The sequence below is a fragment of the Oncorhynchus mykiss genome, chromosome 26 (assembly GCF_057628025.1).
Source record: "Oncorhynchus mykiss isolate SJ-2025 chromosome 26, ASM5762802v1, whole genome shotgun sequence".
In the NCBI taxonomy this organism is placed as follows: domain Eukaryota; kingdom Metazoa; phylum Chordata; class Actinopteri; order Salmoniformes; family Salmonidae; genus Oncorhynchus; species Oncorhynchus mykiss.
Genome location: NC_143047.1, coordinates 1,431,854 through 1,448,333, shown reverse-complemented (window position 1 = coordinate 1,448,333; position 16,480 = coordinate 1,431,854). Strand labels below are relative to the sequence as shown.

At 41.8% G+C, this 16,480-nt stretch overlaps 1 protein-coding gene across 3 annotated transcripts in view; it reads left to right on the top strand.

Moving 5' to 3' along the window:
- The window catches only part of syt14a (synaptotagmin XIVa), a 142,648-nt gene that overhangs the window by 56,599 nt on the left and 69,569 nt on the right, over positions 1–16,480 (top strand). The window lies entirely within an intron of this gene.

Genomic DNA, 16,480 nt, shown 5'->3' with positions numbered 1-16,480 from the left:
AGTGCTGTACAGAAACCCAGCCTAAAACCCCAAACAGCAAGCAATGCAGGTGTAGAAGCACGGTGGCTAGGAAAAACTCCCTAGAAAGGCCAAAACCTAGGAAGAAACCTAGAGAGGAACCAGGCTATGTGGGGTGGCCAGTCCTCTTCTGGCTGTGCCGGGTGGAGATTATAACAAAACATGGTCAAGATGTTCAAATGTTCATAAATGACCAGCATGGTCGAATAATAATAAGGCAGAATAGTTGAAACTGGAGCAGCAGCACAGTCAGGTGGACTGGGGACAGCAAGGAGTCATCATGTCAGGTATTCCTGGGGCATGGTCCTAGGGCTCAGGTCAGTTGAAACTGGAGCAGCAGCACAGCCAGGTGGACTGGGGACAGCAAGGAGTCATCATGTCAGGTAGTCCTGGGGCATGGTCCTAGGGCTCAGGTCCTCCGAGAGAGAGAAAGAGAGAAGGAGAGAATTAGAGAACGCACACTTAGATTCACACAGGACACCAAATAGGACAGGAGAAGTACTCCAGATATAACAAACTGACCCTAGCCCCCCGACACATAAACTACTGCAGCATAAATACTGGCGCCAACCCAGACAGGATGACCACATCAGTGACTCAACCCACTCAGGTGACGCACCCCCTCCAGGGACGGCATGAGAGAGCCCCAGTAAAGCCAGTGACTCAGCCCCTGTAATAGGGTTAGAGGCAGAGAATCCCAGTGGAAAGAGGGGAACCGGCCATGCAAAGACAGCAAGGGCGGTTCGTTGCTCCAGAGCCTTTCCGTTCACCCTCCCACTCCTGGGCCAGACTACACTCAATCATATGACCCACTGAAGAGATGAGTCTTCAGTAGAGACTTAAAGGTTGAGACCAAGTTTGCGTCTCTGACATGGGTAGGCAGACCGTTCCATAAAAATGGAGCTCTATAGGAGAAAGCCCTGCCTCCAGCTGTTTGCTTAAAAATTCTAGGGACAATTAGGAGGCCTGCGTCTTGTGACCGTAGCGTACGTGTAGGTATGTACGGCAGGACCAAATCAGAGAGATAGGTAGGAGCAAGCCCATGTAATGCTTTGTAGGTTAGCAGTAAAACCTTGAAATCAGCCCTTGCTTTGACAGGAAGCCAGTGTAGAGAGGCTAGCACTGGAGTAATATGATCAATTTTTTTGGTTCTAGTCAGGATTCTAGCAGCCGTATTTAGCACTAACTGAAGTTTATTTAGTGCTTTATCCGGGTAGCCGGAAAGTAGAGCATTGCAGTAGTCTAACCTAGAAGTGACAAAAGCATGGATTAATTTTTCTGCATCATTTTTGGACAGAAAGTTTCTGATTTTTGCAATGTTACGTAGATGGAAAAAAGCTGTCCTTGAAATGGTCTTGATATGTTCTTCAAAAGAGAGATCAGGGTCCAGAGTAACGCCGAGGTCCTTCACAGTTTTATTTGAGACGACTGTACAACCATTAAGATTAATTGTCAGATTCAACAGAAGATATCTTTGTTTCTTGGGACCTAGAACAAGCATCTCTGTTTTGTCAGAGTTTAAAAGTAGAAAGTTTGCAGCCATCCACTTCCTTATGTCTGAAACACATTCTTCTAGCAAGGGCAATTTTGGGGCTTCACCATGTTTAATTGAGATGTACAGCTGTGTGTCATCCGCATAGCAGTGAAAGTTAACATTATGTTTTCGAATAACATCCCCAAGAGGTAAAATATATAGTGAAAACAATAGTGGTCCTAAAACGGAACCTTGAGGAACACCGAAATTTACAGTTGATTTGTCAGAGGACAAACCATTCACAGAGACAAACTGATATCTTTCCGACAGATAAGATCTAAACCAGGCCAGAACTTGTCCGTGTAGACCAATTTGGGTTTCCATTCTCTCCAAAAGAATGTGGTGATCGATGGTATCAAAAGCAGCACTAAGGACTAGGAGCACGAGGACAGATGCAGAGCCTCGGTCCGATGTCATTAAAATGTCATTTACCACCTTCACAAGTGCCGTCTCAGTGCTATGATGGGGTCTAAAACCAGACTGAAGCATTTCGTATACATTGTTTGTCTTCAGGAAGGCAGTGAGTTGTTGCGCAACAGCCTTTTCTAAAATTTTGGAGAGGAATGGAAGATTCGATATAGGCCGATAGTTTTTTATATTTTCTGGGTCAAGGTTTGGCTTTTTCAAGAGAGGCTTTATTACTGCCACTTTTAGTGAGTTTGGTACACATCCGGTGGATAGAGAGCCGTTTATTATGTTCAACATAGGAGGGCCAAGCACAGGAAGCAGCTCTTTCAGTAGTTTAGTTGGAATAGGGTCCAGTATGCAGCTTGAAGGTTTAGAGGCCATGATTATTTTCATCATTGTGTCAAGAGATATAGTACTAAAACACTTGAGCGTCTCTCTTGATCCTAGGTCCTGGCAGAGTTGTGCAGACTCAGGACAACTGAGCTTTGAAGGAATACGCAGATTTAAGGAGGAGTCCGTAATTTGCTTTCTAATAATCATAATCTTTTCTTCAAAGAAGTTCATGAATTTATCACTGCTAAAGTGAAAGTCATCCTCTCTTGGGGAATGCTGCTTTTTAGTTAGCTTTGCGACAGTATCAAAAAGGAATTTTGGATTGTTCTTATTTTCCTCAATTAAGTTAGAAAAATAGGATGATCGAGCAGCAGTAAGGGCTCTTCGGTACTGCACGGTACTGTCTTTCCAAGCTAGTCGGAAGACTTCCAGTTTGGTGTGGCGCCATTTCCGTTCCAATTTTCTGGAAGCTTGCTTCAGAGCTCGGGTATTTTCTGTGTACCAGGGAGCTAGTTTCTTATGAGAAATGTTTTTAGTTTTTAGGGGTGCAACTGCATCTAGGGTATTGCGCAAGGTTAAGTTGAGTTCCTCAGTTAGGTGGTTAACTGATTTTTGTCCTCTGGCGTCCTTGGGTAGACAGAGGGAATCTGGAAGGACATCAAGGAATCTTTGTGTTGTCTGTGAATTTATAGCACGACTTTTGATGATCCTTGGTTGGGGTCTGAGCAGATTATTTGTTGCAATTGCAAACGTAATAAAATGGTGGTCCGATAGTCCAGGATTATGAGGAAAAACATTAAGATCCACAACATTTATTCCATGGGACAAAATAAGGTCCAGCGTATGACTGTGACAGTGAGTGGGTCCAGAGACATGTTGGACAAAACCCACTGAGTCGATGATGGCTCCGAAAGCCTTTTGGAGTGGGTCTGTGGACTTTTCCATGTGAATATTAAAGTCACCAAAGATTAGAATATTATCCGCTATGACTACAAGGTCCGATAGGAATTCAGGGAACTCAGTGAGGAACGCTGTATATGGCCCAGGAGGCCTGTAAACAGTAGCTATAAAAAGTGATTGAGTAGGCTGCATAGATTTCATGACTAGAAGCTCAAAAGACGAAAATGTCATTTTTTTTTTTTGTAAATTGAAATTTGCTATCGTAAATGTTAGCAACACCTCCGCCTTTGCGGGATGCACGGGGGATATTGTCACTAGTGTAGCCAGGAGGTGAGGCCTCATTTAACACAGTAAATTCATCAGGCTTAAGCCATGTTTCAGTCAGGCCAATCACATCAAGATTATGATCAGTGATTAGTTCATTGACTATAATTGCCTTTGAAGTAAGAGATCTAACATTAAGTAGCCCTATTTTGAGATGTGAGGTATCATGATCTCTTTCAATAATGACAGGAATGGAGGTGGTCTTTATCCTAGTGAGATTGCTAAGGCGAACACCGCCATGTTTAGTTTTGCCTAACCTAGGTCGAGGCACAGACACGGTCTCAATGGTGATAGCTGAGCTGACTACACTGACTGTGCTAGTGGCAGACTCCACTATGCTGGCAGGCTGGCTAACAGCCTGCTGCCTGGCCTGCACCCTATTTCATTGTGGAGCTAGAGGAGTTAGAGCCCTGTCTATGTTGGTAGATAAAATGAGAGCACCCCTCCAGCTAGGATGGAGTCCGTCACTCCTCAGCAGGTCAGGCTTGGTCCTGTTTATGGGTGAGTCCCAGAAAGAGGGCCAATTATCTACAAATTCTATCTTTTGGGAGGGGCAGAAAACAGTTTTCAACCAGCGATTGAGTTGTGAGACTCTGCTGTAGAGCTCATCACTCCCCCTAACTGGGAGGGGGCCAGAGACAATTACTCGATGCCGACACATCTTTCTAGCTGATTTACACGCAGAAGCTATGTTGCGCTTGGTGATCTCTGACTGTTTCATCCTAACATCGTTGGTGCCGACGTGGATAACAATATCTCTATACTCTCTACACTCGCCAGTTTTAGGTTTAGCCAGCACCATCTTCAGATTAGCCTTAACGTCGGTAGCCCTGCCCCCCGGTAAACAGTTTATGATCGCTGGATGATTGGTTTTAAGTCTAATACTGCGGGTAATGGAGTCGCCAATGACTAGAGTTTTCAATTTGTCAGAGCTAATGGTGGGAAGCTTCGGCGTCTCAGACCCCGTAACGGGAGGAGTAGAGACCAGAGAAGACTCGGCCTCTGACTCCGACCCGCTGCTTAATGGGGAAAACCGGTTGAAAGTTTCTGTCGGCTGAATGAGCGACACCGGTTGAGCGTTCCTACAGCATTTCCTTCCAGAAACCGTGAGAAAGTTGTCCGGCTGCGGGGACTGTGCCAGGGGATTTATACTACTATCTGTACTTACTGGTGGCACAGACGCGGTTTCATCCTTTCCTACACTGAAATTACCCTTGCCTAGCGATTGCGTCTGAAGCTGGGCTTGTAGCACAGCTATCCTCGCCGTAAGGCGAGTACAGCGACTGCAATTAGAAGGCATCATGTTAATGTTACTACTTAGCTTCGGCTGTTGGAGATCCTGACGAACCGTGTCCAGATAAAGCGTCCGGAGTGAAAAAGTTGAGTAGGAAAAAACACAAATATAAACGGTAATTAAAAAGTAAAAACCGTAAATTTGTCAGGTAGCAAAACAGGTTGGCAACAAAACGCACAGCAACTCGAAAACAAGTCTGCAAGTCGTGACCGGAAATGACGTCAGAGGAAATCAGAGCAGCATAGGCAAGATGGTATCGAGTACAGTATGTACAAATGAGCATAGTTTAAAGTGGCTAGTGATACATGTATTACATAAGGATACAGTCGATGATATAGAGTACAGTATATACGTATGCATATGAGATGAATAATGTAGGGTAAGCAACATTTAATAAGGTAGCATTGTTTAAAGTGGCTAGTGATATATTTACATAATTTCCCATCAATTCCCATTATTAAAGTGGCTGGAGTTGAGTCAGTGTCAGTGTGTTGGCAGCAGCCACTCAGTGTTAGTGGTGGCTGTTTAACAGTCTGATGGCCTTGAGATAGAAGCTGTTTTTCAGTCTCTCGGTCCCAGCTTTGATGCACCTGTACTGACCTCGCCTTCTGGATGATAGCGGGGTGAACAGGCAGTGGCTCGGGTGGTTGTTGTCCTTGATGATCTTTATGGCCTTCCTGTGACATCGGGTGGTGTAGGTGTCCTGGAGGGCAGGTAGTTTGCCCCCGGTGATGCGTTGTGCAGACCTCACTACCCTCTGGAGAGCCTTACGGTTGAGGGCGGTGCAGTTGCCGTACCAGGCGGTGATACAGCCCGCCAGGATGCTCTCGATTGTGCATCTGTAGAAGTTTGTGAGTGCTTTTGGTGACAAACTGAATTTCTTCAGCCTCCTGAGGTTGAAGAGGCACTGCTGCGCCTTCTTCACGATGCTGTCTGTGTGGGTGGACCAATTCAGTTTGTCTGTGATGTGTATGCCGAGGAACTTAAAACTTGCTACCCTCTCCACTACTGTTCCATCGATGTGGATAGGGGGGTGTTCCCTCTGCTGTTTCCTGAAGTCCACAATCATCTCCTTAGTTTTGTTGACGTTGAGTGTGAGGTTATTTTCCTGACACCACACTCCGAGGGCCCTCACCTCCTCCCTGTAGGCCGTCTCGTCGTTGTTGGTAATCAAGCCTACCACTGTTGTGTCGTCCGCAAACTTGATGATTGAGTTGGAGGCGTGCGTGGCCACGCAGTCGTGGGTGAACAGGGAGTACAGGAGAGGGCTCAGAACGCACCCTTGTGGGGCCCCAGTGTTGAGGATCAGCGGGGAGGAGATGTTGTTGCCTACCCTCACCACCTGGGGGCGGCCCGTCAGGAAGTCCAATACCCAGTTGCACAGGGCGGGGTCGAGACCCAGGGTCTCGAGCTTGATGACGAGCTTGGAGGGTACTATGGTGTTGAATGCCGAGCTGTAGTCGATGAACAGCATTCTCACATGGGTATTCCTCTTGTCCAGATGGGTTAGGGCAGTGTGCAGTGTGGTTGAGATTGCATCGTCTGTGGACCTATTTGGGCGGTAAGCAAATTGGAGTGGGTCTAGGGTGTCAGGTAGGGTGGAGGTGATATGGTCCTTGACTAGTCTCTCAAAGCACTTCATGTTGACGGATGTGAGTGCTACGGGGCGGTAGTCGTTTAGCTCAGTTACCTTAGCTTTCTTCCTGGGAACAGGAACAATGGTGGCCCTCTTGAAGCATGTGGGAACAGCAGACTGGTATAGGGATTGATTGAATATGTCCGTAAACACACCGGCCAGCTGGTCTGCGCATGCTCTGAGGGCGCGGCTGGGGATGCCGTCTGGGCCTGCAGCCTTGCGAGGGTTAACACGTTTAAATGTCTTACTCACCTCGGCTGCAGTGAAGGAGAGACCGCATGTTTTCGTTGCAGGCCGTGTCAGTGGCACTGTATTGTCCTCAAAGTGGGCAAAAAAGTTATTTAGTCTGCCTGGGAGCAAGACATCCTGGTCCGTGACTGGGCTGGATTTCTTCCTGTAGTCCGTGATTGACTGTAGACCCTGCCACATGCCTCTTGTGTCTGGGCTGTTGAATTGAGATTCTACTTTGTCTCTGTACTGGCGCTTAGCTTGTTTGATAGCCTTGCGGAGGGAATAGCTGCACTGTTTGTATTCGGTCATGTTACCAGACACCTTGCCCTGATTAAAAGCAGTGGTTCGCGCTTTCAGTTCCACACGAATGCTGCCATCAATCCACGGTTTCTGGTTAGGGAATGTTTTAATCGTTGCTATGGGAACGACATCTTCAACGCACGTTCTAATGAACTCGCACACCGAATCAGCGTATTCGTCAATGTTGTTATCTGACGCAATACGAAACATCTCCCAGTCCACGTGATGGAAGCAGTCTTGGAGTGTGGAGTCAGCTTGGTCGGACCAGCGTTGGACAGACCTCAGCGTGGGAGCCTCTTGTTTTAGTTTCTGTCTGTAGGCAGGGATCAACAAAATGGAGTCGTGGTCAGCTTTTCCGAAAGGGGGGCGGGGCAGGGCCTTATATGCGTCGCGGGAAGTTAGAGTAACAATGATCCAAGGTCTTTCCACCCCTGGTTGCGCAATCGATATGCTGATAAAATTTAGGGAGTCTTGTTTTCAGATTAGCCTTGTTAAAATCCCCAGCTACAATGAATGCAGCCTCCGGATAAATCGTTTCCAGTTTGCAGAGAGTTAAATAAAGTTCGTTCAGAGCCATCGATGTGTCTGCTTGGGGGGGGATATATACGGCTGTGATTATAATCGAAGAGAATTCTCTTGGTAGATAATGCGGTCTACATTTGATTGTGAGGAATTCTAAATCAGGTGAACAGAAGGATTTTAGTTCCTGTATGTTTCTTTTTAATCCTTGTCAAATGAAAATAAATAATGAAAATAAATTATAGATAAAACGTATCAGTGTTCATGGTCCTTGGGACATAAACATTACACAACAAGTTTGAAATCACAAATTCAACAATGAGTGGTTTGGAAGGAATCAGTGTGGCTAACTGCAAGCATTGCAATGCAATCATCAGCATGCTATTCCGTGGAGTGGCTGTGGGGTCCCAAGTCTAAGATTTAGGGTCTCTTTTCCTAGTTTAAAATGAAACATTCAACATTGGTCATGCTGTCAATGAAGGATGACTTGTGCTGCGCTCAAAACAACTGTTAACTCGGACATGCAAAATCTGACTTTGGTAAGCTCAAGACAACTGGGAAAAAACGAACTACCACTGGGAAAATACGTGTTGAACTTTGATCCAACTCGGAATTGTAAATTTGGAACTCGGGCCTCTTTCTAGAGCTACAACCTGAAGATCACTGACGTCATCATGATTGAATTTTTTTTTTCCTTCGAGTTCCCAGCGTGTCTTGAAGCACCATATAAATCCAGAGATTGGCAGACTTTGATGACAAAATTATCCCACGAAGGACCTCCACGACACCCTCCTGTTCGAGTGAGCACAGCACAACAAGGTGATTCCAAAAATGTCTTGTACGCTGCTGCATAAATTATTTAATATGCCAGGGAGATAGTATTACTTTATTAGCTACAGTATACATAAGTGTATGTTGTGTAGCAAGCTGTTAGAAGCCTATGTGTCTCAACCTAATAATTGTATCTATTTTCACCTCTTAATTTCGCCTACTGAATAATTTTGCACGCCCAATTTTTCAGTTTTTGATTTGTTAAAAAAGTTTGAAATATCCAATAAATGTCGTTCCACTTCATGATTGTGTCCCACTTGTTGTTGATTCTTCACAAAAAAAATACAGTTTTATATCTTTATGTTTGAAGCCTGAAATGTGGCAAAAGGTCGCAAAGTTCAAGGGGGCCGAATACTTTCGCAAGGCACTGTATGATGAAATTCTTACTTCTATCTCACAACTCCAGGATCAACTATTTATTTACTCAAAAGGACATTGAAAGCTTGAAAACAAACACCATCTGATAAAATGGTCTTTGTGGACCCTCATCCTATAGACCCTATCCTGGCCGCATCATGAAAAGTTGCGTGCCCAGTTCCGAATCAGAAACTAATTTGTTTATTGTTTACAATGCTCTGACTTCAAATGTAGCTCATGCAAGTACAAAAAATTAACACAAGTAATCAGATGGTTGTCATCTACAACATCAAAGGTGTCGTCGGAGGATTTGATTACCTAGCAAGTTAGCAAGCCAACGAGGCAAGGTAAAACATCACATAGAGCTAGATAAAGCCAGAAGAATAATATAGTTGTTAAACATAGCTATAGCCAACAGTCTTGCGTGTTTTCATGGTTGTCACTCACTCACTGTGAAGTTTGTCAAGATACCGACACCATCATTAGCCATCCTGCTAAATAACTTTTTGTTGCAATGATGCGCATGCATCAATCGTACCTAATGTTTACTTGTAAACAAAATGAGTCTCTACAGTGTTTCAGTGAGAGATGAAAATACATGAGATCTTGCAAAGCGTGCCCAACTCTTTTACTTGTTGCAGTTTGTCTAGTCTGACAAAGCTCATTTCCAGCAGACATTGTTAAATCAAGGTCATATGAGGCGACAGTACAGAATGTCCTATGTAATGCTAATGCTAATGCAATGCCTTCCTCCATCTCTCATGCAGTTCACTGTAATGACTCAAAGACCCAAGTTAATAGCCGCAACTGGACAAGTGTGTGCCGGAGGACGTGTATTATTATTTGTGTGGTCTGGTTCTGTAAGCTTGTGTTGTTTATTATAACACACAACCAACTGCTTTTCTGTTATTGAAATGGTGTTTTGTTTTATACCATTTGTTTTGTCTGTATGTGGGAGATGCCAGGGACAGTGTGCGTGCGTGGTGAGTGGGATATAGTGTGGGGGCACTATGAGAGTGATTATGTACTGGCTGTATGTGGGTGTCTGCGTGGAGATGATTGGTGCTTTCTGACCTTCCGGATGGCAACTGTTACCATGCCAACAGAATAAAGCGAGGCAAGCAGAGTTAAAAAGGAAGGAATAAGCATTAATGAAAAAAACAGTCACCATTGAGAAAAGCAAATGGACACAGGCCTACATTCTGACTTCATCACTGAGTTAATTTGGCTTCATCAAAGAACTAAGCAATAAGGCATGAGAACCTGGGAATTATGCTGTTCTAATGCCCGATGCGAAGCTGAGGGCCGGAAAACAGCCATTCGGAGGGAGTTATCACATCATAATTTGCGGGTTCGAGGATCTTATTGCTCTTATAAAATGGTTGCCAACATATTAAAAAGATTAACGACATGTTTTCATTAAAAAGTTTATTTTAATGAGTACATTTTGTTTTATTTCATCCTTCCACCATACAAAATAGTTCAGGCAAAAGCCAGTAATTAGTTCTGGGATTCTGAGGTTCCTAGCCAAATAGGCTGGTTGCCGTTCTCTTCTCATGTTTTGACCCAGTCGTACATTCTATTCATCCCATGTTGATATGTTAAACAAATCATTGGCATGTAGCTAGCTTGCTAGCAGAGGTTCAATGAGCAACTCTAGTAAATGGTTGGCGAGTCCATAGGATATCAAGTTTTTTTTTTAATTATTTATATTTTTTATTAACCTATCCACGAGAGGACACATATATTTTGCATTTTTACGGCTTTTCTGCTAAATATACATACAGTTGAAGTCGGAAGTTTACATACACTTAGATTAGAGTCATTAAAACTCGTATTTTAACCACTCCGTAAATTTCTTGTTAACAAACTATAGTTTTGGCAAGTTGATTAGGACATCTACTTTGTGCATGACACAAGTCATTTTTCCAACAGTTGTTTACAGACAGGTTATTTAACATATACAGTGGGGCAAAAAAGTATTTAGTCAGCCACCAATTGTGCAAGTTCTCCCACTTAAAAAGATGAGAGGCCTGTAATTTTCATCATAGGGACACTTCAACTATGACAGACAAAGGAAAGAATGAATGGGTCCATGTATCGTGAGATTTTGAGTGAAAACCTCCTTCCATCAGCAAGGGCATTGAAGATGAAACGTGGCTTGGTCTTTCAGCATGACAATGATCCCAAACACACCGCCCGGGCAACGAAGGAGTGGCTTCGTAAGAAGCATTTCAAGGTCCTGGAGTGGCCTAGCCAGTTATTGACCAAATACTTATTTTCCACCATAATTTGCAAATAAATTCATAAAAAAATCCTACAATGTGATTTTTCTGGATTTTTTTTCTCATTTTGTCTGTCATAGTTGAAGTGTACCTGTGATGAAAATTACATGCCTCTCATCTTTTTAAGTGGGAGAACTTGCACAATTGATGGCTGACTAAATACTTTTTTGCCCCACTGTATCTGGATACAATCTGGCAAGTCTACTCCTGCAAAAGTGTAGGCGATTAAATATTTTAAACTGTAGTAACCCATGTCTAATTCAGATAGAGGATGAGTGTATCCTGTCAATTGCAGAATGCCAGGTGATATCGGAAATCTCGCTTCCAAACTCTCCTCCCATGAACACTTTACATGGTCAAGAGTAGGGCATGCAAAATTCTGAATAATGTCATACAGCATAGAAATGTGTCCCTTTTACATAAGGATCCAGGTTCAGACATTCATCAAGCCAGCTGGTGGGTGGGTGGAGATGGGAAAGAGAGGAAAATCTTTATTGTAAAGTTAACGAATCTGCAGATACCTGAAGAAGTGTGTCTGGTGTATACTGTGGTCTCTAACTAGATATTCAAAGGAGGTAAATACACGCTCATGGAAAAGGTATTTTACATTCTTCAATCCTTTCTGAAACCATAGCTGGAAGGCTGTGTTTATGAGGAGGGAGGGTGTGAAGAGTGGGTTGGAAATGAAATGCATGGATGAGAGAGCTTGTCTGTCTCCAAAGTGTATCCTAAACTGAGACCATATCCTGAGTGAACTTTTCACAATTGGGTTGTTTGAGTGGTATTGCTTACTCAATGGTAGGGGGACACAGACTAAGGAGACTGGGGATGATTTATGACATGAGTGATTTTCCACACCGGTCCTTCCCCCTCTAAAAATGTAGAGACCCAAAAGGTTATCTTGTGAATATTAGCAGCCCAAACGTAATGGAGGAAATTGGTTAGGGAAAGACCCTCCCTCCCCTTTCTGTCTCTCCAAAAACGCTTTACGCAACCGTGAGATCCTTTTTATTCCAAATTAAAGTAGATATATGTCTATCCAGGTCTTTAAAAAATGATTTTGCTATAAAGATGGGGAATAGTCTGAAACAGATACCGGAATCTTGGCATGATGACCATCTTTACCGAGTTGACTGCCAGTGAGTGTTATGGTGAGTGTCAAGCAGCGATTGAGGTCTTAGTGTTCTCCAAGGCTGGCTTGAAATTAAAATAGATTTTTTTAGAATTTCCGTGTCTCACAGACCCCGAAATACAGTTGAAGACGAAAGTTTACATACACCTGAGCCAAATGCATTTAAACTCAGTGTTTTACAATTCCTGACAATTAATCCTAGTAAAAAGTCCCTGTCTTAGGTCAGTCAGGATCACCACTTTATTTTAAGAATGTGAAATATCAGAATAATAATAGTGATTTATTTCAGCTTTTATTTCTTTCATCACATTCCCAGTGCATCAGAAGTTTACATACAATCAATTAGTATTTGGTAGCATTGCCTTTAAATTGTTTAACTTGGGTCAAACATTTCGGGTAGCCTTCCACAAGCTTCCCACTATAATTTGGGTGAATTTTGGAATTTAGGTTTGTAAGGCCTCCTTGCTCGCACACACTTTTTCAGTTCTGCCCACAAATATTTTAAAGGATTGAGGTCAGGGCTTTGTGATGGCCACTCCAATACCTTGACTTTGTTATCCTTAAGCCATTTTGCCACAACTTTGGAAGTATGCTTGGGGTCATTGTCCATTTGAAAGACCCATTTGCGACCAAGCTTTAACTTCCTGACATGTCGTGAGATGTTGCTTCAATATATCCACATAATTTTCCTCACTCATGATGCCATCTATTTTGTGAAGTGAACCAGTCTCTCTTGTATCAAATATATACACTACCAGTCAAAAGTTTGGGGTCACATAGAAATGTCCTCGTTTTTAAGAAAAGCACATTTTTTTGTCCATTAAAATAACATCAAATTGATCAGGAATACAGTGTAGACATTGTTAATAATGTTGTAAATGACTATTGTAGCTGGAAACGGCAGATTTTTTAATGCAATATCTACATAGTCGGACAGAGGACCAATATCAGCAGCATCCACTCCTGTGTTCCAATGGCACGTTGTGTTAGCTAATCCAAGTTTATAATTTTAAAAGGCTAATTGATCATTAGAAAACCCTTTTGCAATTATGTTAGCATAGCTGAAAACTGTTTTGCTGATTTAAAGAAGCAATAAAACCAGCCTTCTTTAGACTAGTTGAGTACCCGGAGCATCAGCATTTGTGAGTTTGATTACAGGCTCAAAATGACCAGAAACAAATAACTTTCTTCTGAACTCAACCGTCTATTCTTGTTCTGATAAATGAAGGCTATTCCATGCGAGAAATTGCCAAGAAACTGAAGATCTCGAACAGCGCTTTGTACTACTCCTTTCACAGAACAGCGCAAACTGTCTCTAACCAGAATAGAAAGAGGAGTGGGAGGCCTCTGTGCACAACTGAGCAAGAGGACATGCACATTCTGTCTAGTTTGAGAAACAGATGCCTCACAAGTCCTCAACTGGCAACTTCATTAAGTAGTACCCGCAAAACATCAGGCCATCAGACTGTTAAACAGCCACCACTAACATTGAGTGCCTGCTGCCAACACATTGACTCAACTCCAGCCACTTTAATAATGGGAATTGATGGGAAATGATGTAAAATATATCACTAGCCACTTTAAACAATGCTACCTAATATAATGTTTACATACCCTACATTATTCATCTCATATGTATACGTATATACTGTACTCTATATCATCTACTGCATCTTTATGTAATACATGTATCACTAGCCACTTTAACTATGCCACTTTGTTTACATACTCATCTCATATGTATATACTGTACTTAATACCATCTACTGTATCTTGCCTATGCCGCTCTGTACCATCACTCATTCATATATCTTTATGTACATATTCTTTATCCCCTTACACTTGTGTCTATAAGGTAGTAGTTTTGGAATTGTTAGCTAGATTACTTGTTGGTTATTACTGCATTGTCGGAACTAGAAGCACAAGCATTTCGCTACACTCGCATTAACATCTGCTAACCATGTGTATGTGACAAATAAAATTTGATTTGATTTAGATGGTATAGAGTGCAGTATATACATATGAGATGAGCAATGTAGGGTATGAAAACATTATAGAAAGTGGCATTGTTTAAAGTGGCTAGTGATACATTAGATCAAGATGGCAAGATCCAGTAGATGGTATAAAGTGCCCTCAAGTATTCACACCCCTTAACTTTTTAACATTTTGTTTTGTTATAGCCTGAATTCAAATGGTTTAAATCGAGATGTTTTGTCACTTTGCTACACCCAATACCCCACAATGTCAAAGTGGAATTATGTTTTTCTCCATCTTTACAAAAATAATGCAAAATGAAAAACTGAAATGTCTTGAGTCAATAAGTATTCGACCTATTTGTTATTGCAAGCCTAAATAATTTCAGGAGTAAAAATGTGCAAGTCACATAAGTTGTGTGGACTGACTCTGTGCAATAATTGTTTTTAACGTGACTTTTTAACGACTACCTCATCTCTGTACCCCACACATACAATATTCTGTAAGATCTCTGTCGAGCAGTGAATTTCAAACACAAATTCAACCACAAAGACCAGAGAAGTTTTCCATTGCCTTGATAAGAAGGGTACTTATTGATAGATGGGTAAAAATAAGACTGCAGACATTGAATATCCCTTTGAGCATGGTGAAATTATGAATTACACTTTGGATGGTCTATCAATACACCCAGTCACTACAAAGATACAGGCATCCTTAACTCAGATGCCGGAGAGTAAGGAAGCTGCTCAGGAATTTCAGCATGAGGCCAATGGTGACTTTAAATCAGTTACAGAGTTTAATGGCTGTGATAGGGGGAAATCTTTGAGGAAAACCTGGTTCAGTTTGTTTTCCACCCGACACTGGGAGCATAATTCACCATTCAGCAGGACAATAACCTAAAACACAAAGCCAAATCTACACTGGAGTTGCCAAGAAGACAGCAAATGTTCCTGAGTGGCCGAGTTAAATCTACTTGAAAAACTATGGCAACACCCAAAAATGGTTGTCGAGCAATGATCAACAGCTAATTTCACAAAGCTTGAAGATTTTTTTAAATAATAATGGGCAAATGTTGCACAATCCAGGTGTGGAAAAATCTTAGACCCACAGGTGTAATTCTAACATGTACTGTATTGACTCAGTGGGGTGAATACTTATCTAATTAAGATATATTAGTGTTTTATTTTTTACAATTATTTTTTATTTACAAATGTTAAAAATGTTCTTCTACTTTGACATTGCAGAGTATTTTGTGTAGATTGTTGACCATGAATTACAAAGAAATCCATTTGAATCCTACTTTGTAACACAACATTTGTAAAAAGCCATGGGGTGTGAATACTTTCCAAAGGTACTGTATTTATTAAGCCAGTGTAACAGTGTAATCGCAGATCATCTCCTGTTGTCAGAATGTAGACTATTACTGACTAAAGATGTCTCCTAGTCCTCTGTCATGTTGTTTAACATGTTGTACTGTGTAGAATACAGTGCAATAGTTTTAGTGTATCCGTCTTCGTCTGTGGTTCTAGGGCTATGTCTGGTGTGACAGCTTGTATCGAATAGTTAAACGCGAATAAGCGTTCTTTTAGATGTGTAGACTTTTGCGTGAGCCAGGAGAGCTAAAAAGTCTTAATCCACAAGAAGGGGGAAAAAAAGGTTTTATTGAAATAAAGTACTCCCATAAAAAATAAAGGGCTGTATTCAATACGTATCGTGGAAATTCCCTGCTAAAGCCCAATTGAAATTCACGGTAAATGCTGCATATGTAGGCTCAATCGGAAATTGCCTTTAAATTTCTATAGTGAAATCTGCAATGCTTCAGTGATATGGATTGAATAGAGCCCTATGTTATCGTCAACAATATTCATGGAATACTCGAAAGACTTACTGGCATGCATTTCAACCATATAGCAGTCATCTTCAGGCAGTGCAATGGGGATAAATACAACATTTCTGGTGAGGACATAGTAAGAAGTTTCCTAATTGTATCCATTTAGGGTCTATACAAAAAATGTAAGAGAACTATTGACAAAGGCAAATAGTATACTAGAATCTTGAGAAAAGTCTGACCTGAAATTCTGAATCTGACCTCATACAAGAAGTTGAGAAATGGCCAGTACTTTCACAAAAACTGATATCAAGTTACAGCTTTATGAACTTAACAACAACAAAATACTCACCTTTTTAAATTATCGTTTTGTGATTGTATGTGTCCTCTTCATGTAAAGAGCATCTCATTTCATACTGTTATGCAATTATGTTTTTAATAATGAACTTGAACATTATCTAAGGCCGGTCTCATAGACTAGACATAACATAGTAAACATAAATCGGGCACACTCAAATTAGTATGTGTTACATTTGGTTTGATTACATAAGATAGAAGGCAAAAGACAAAAATGAA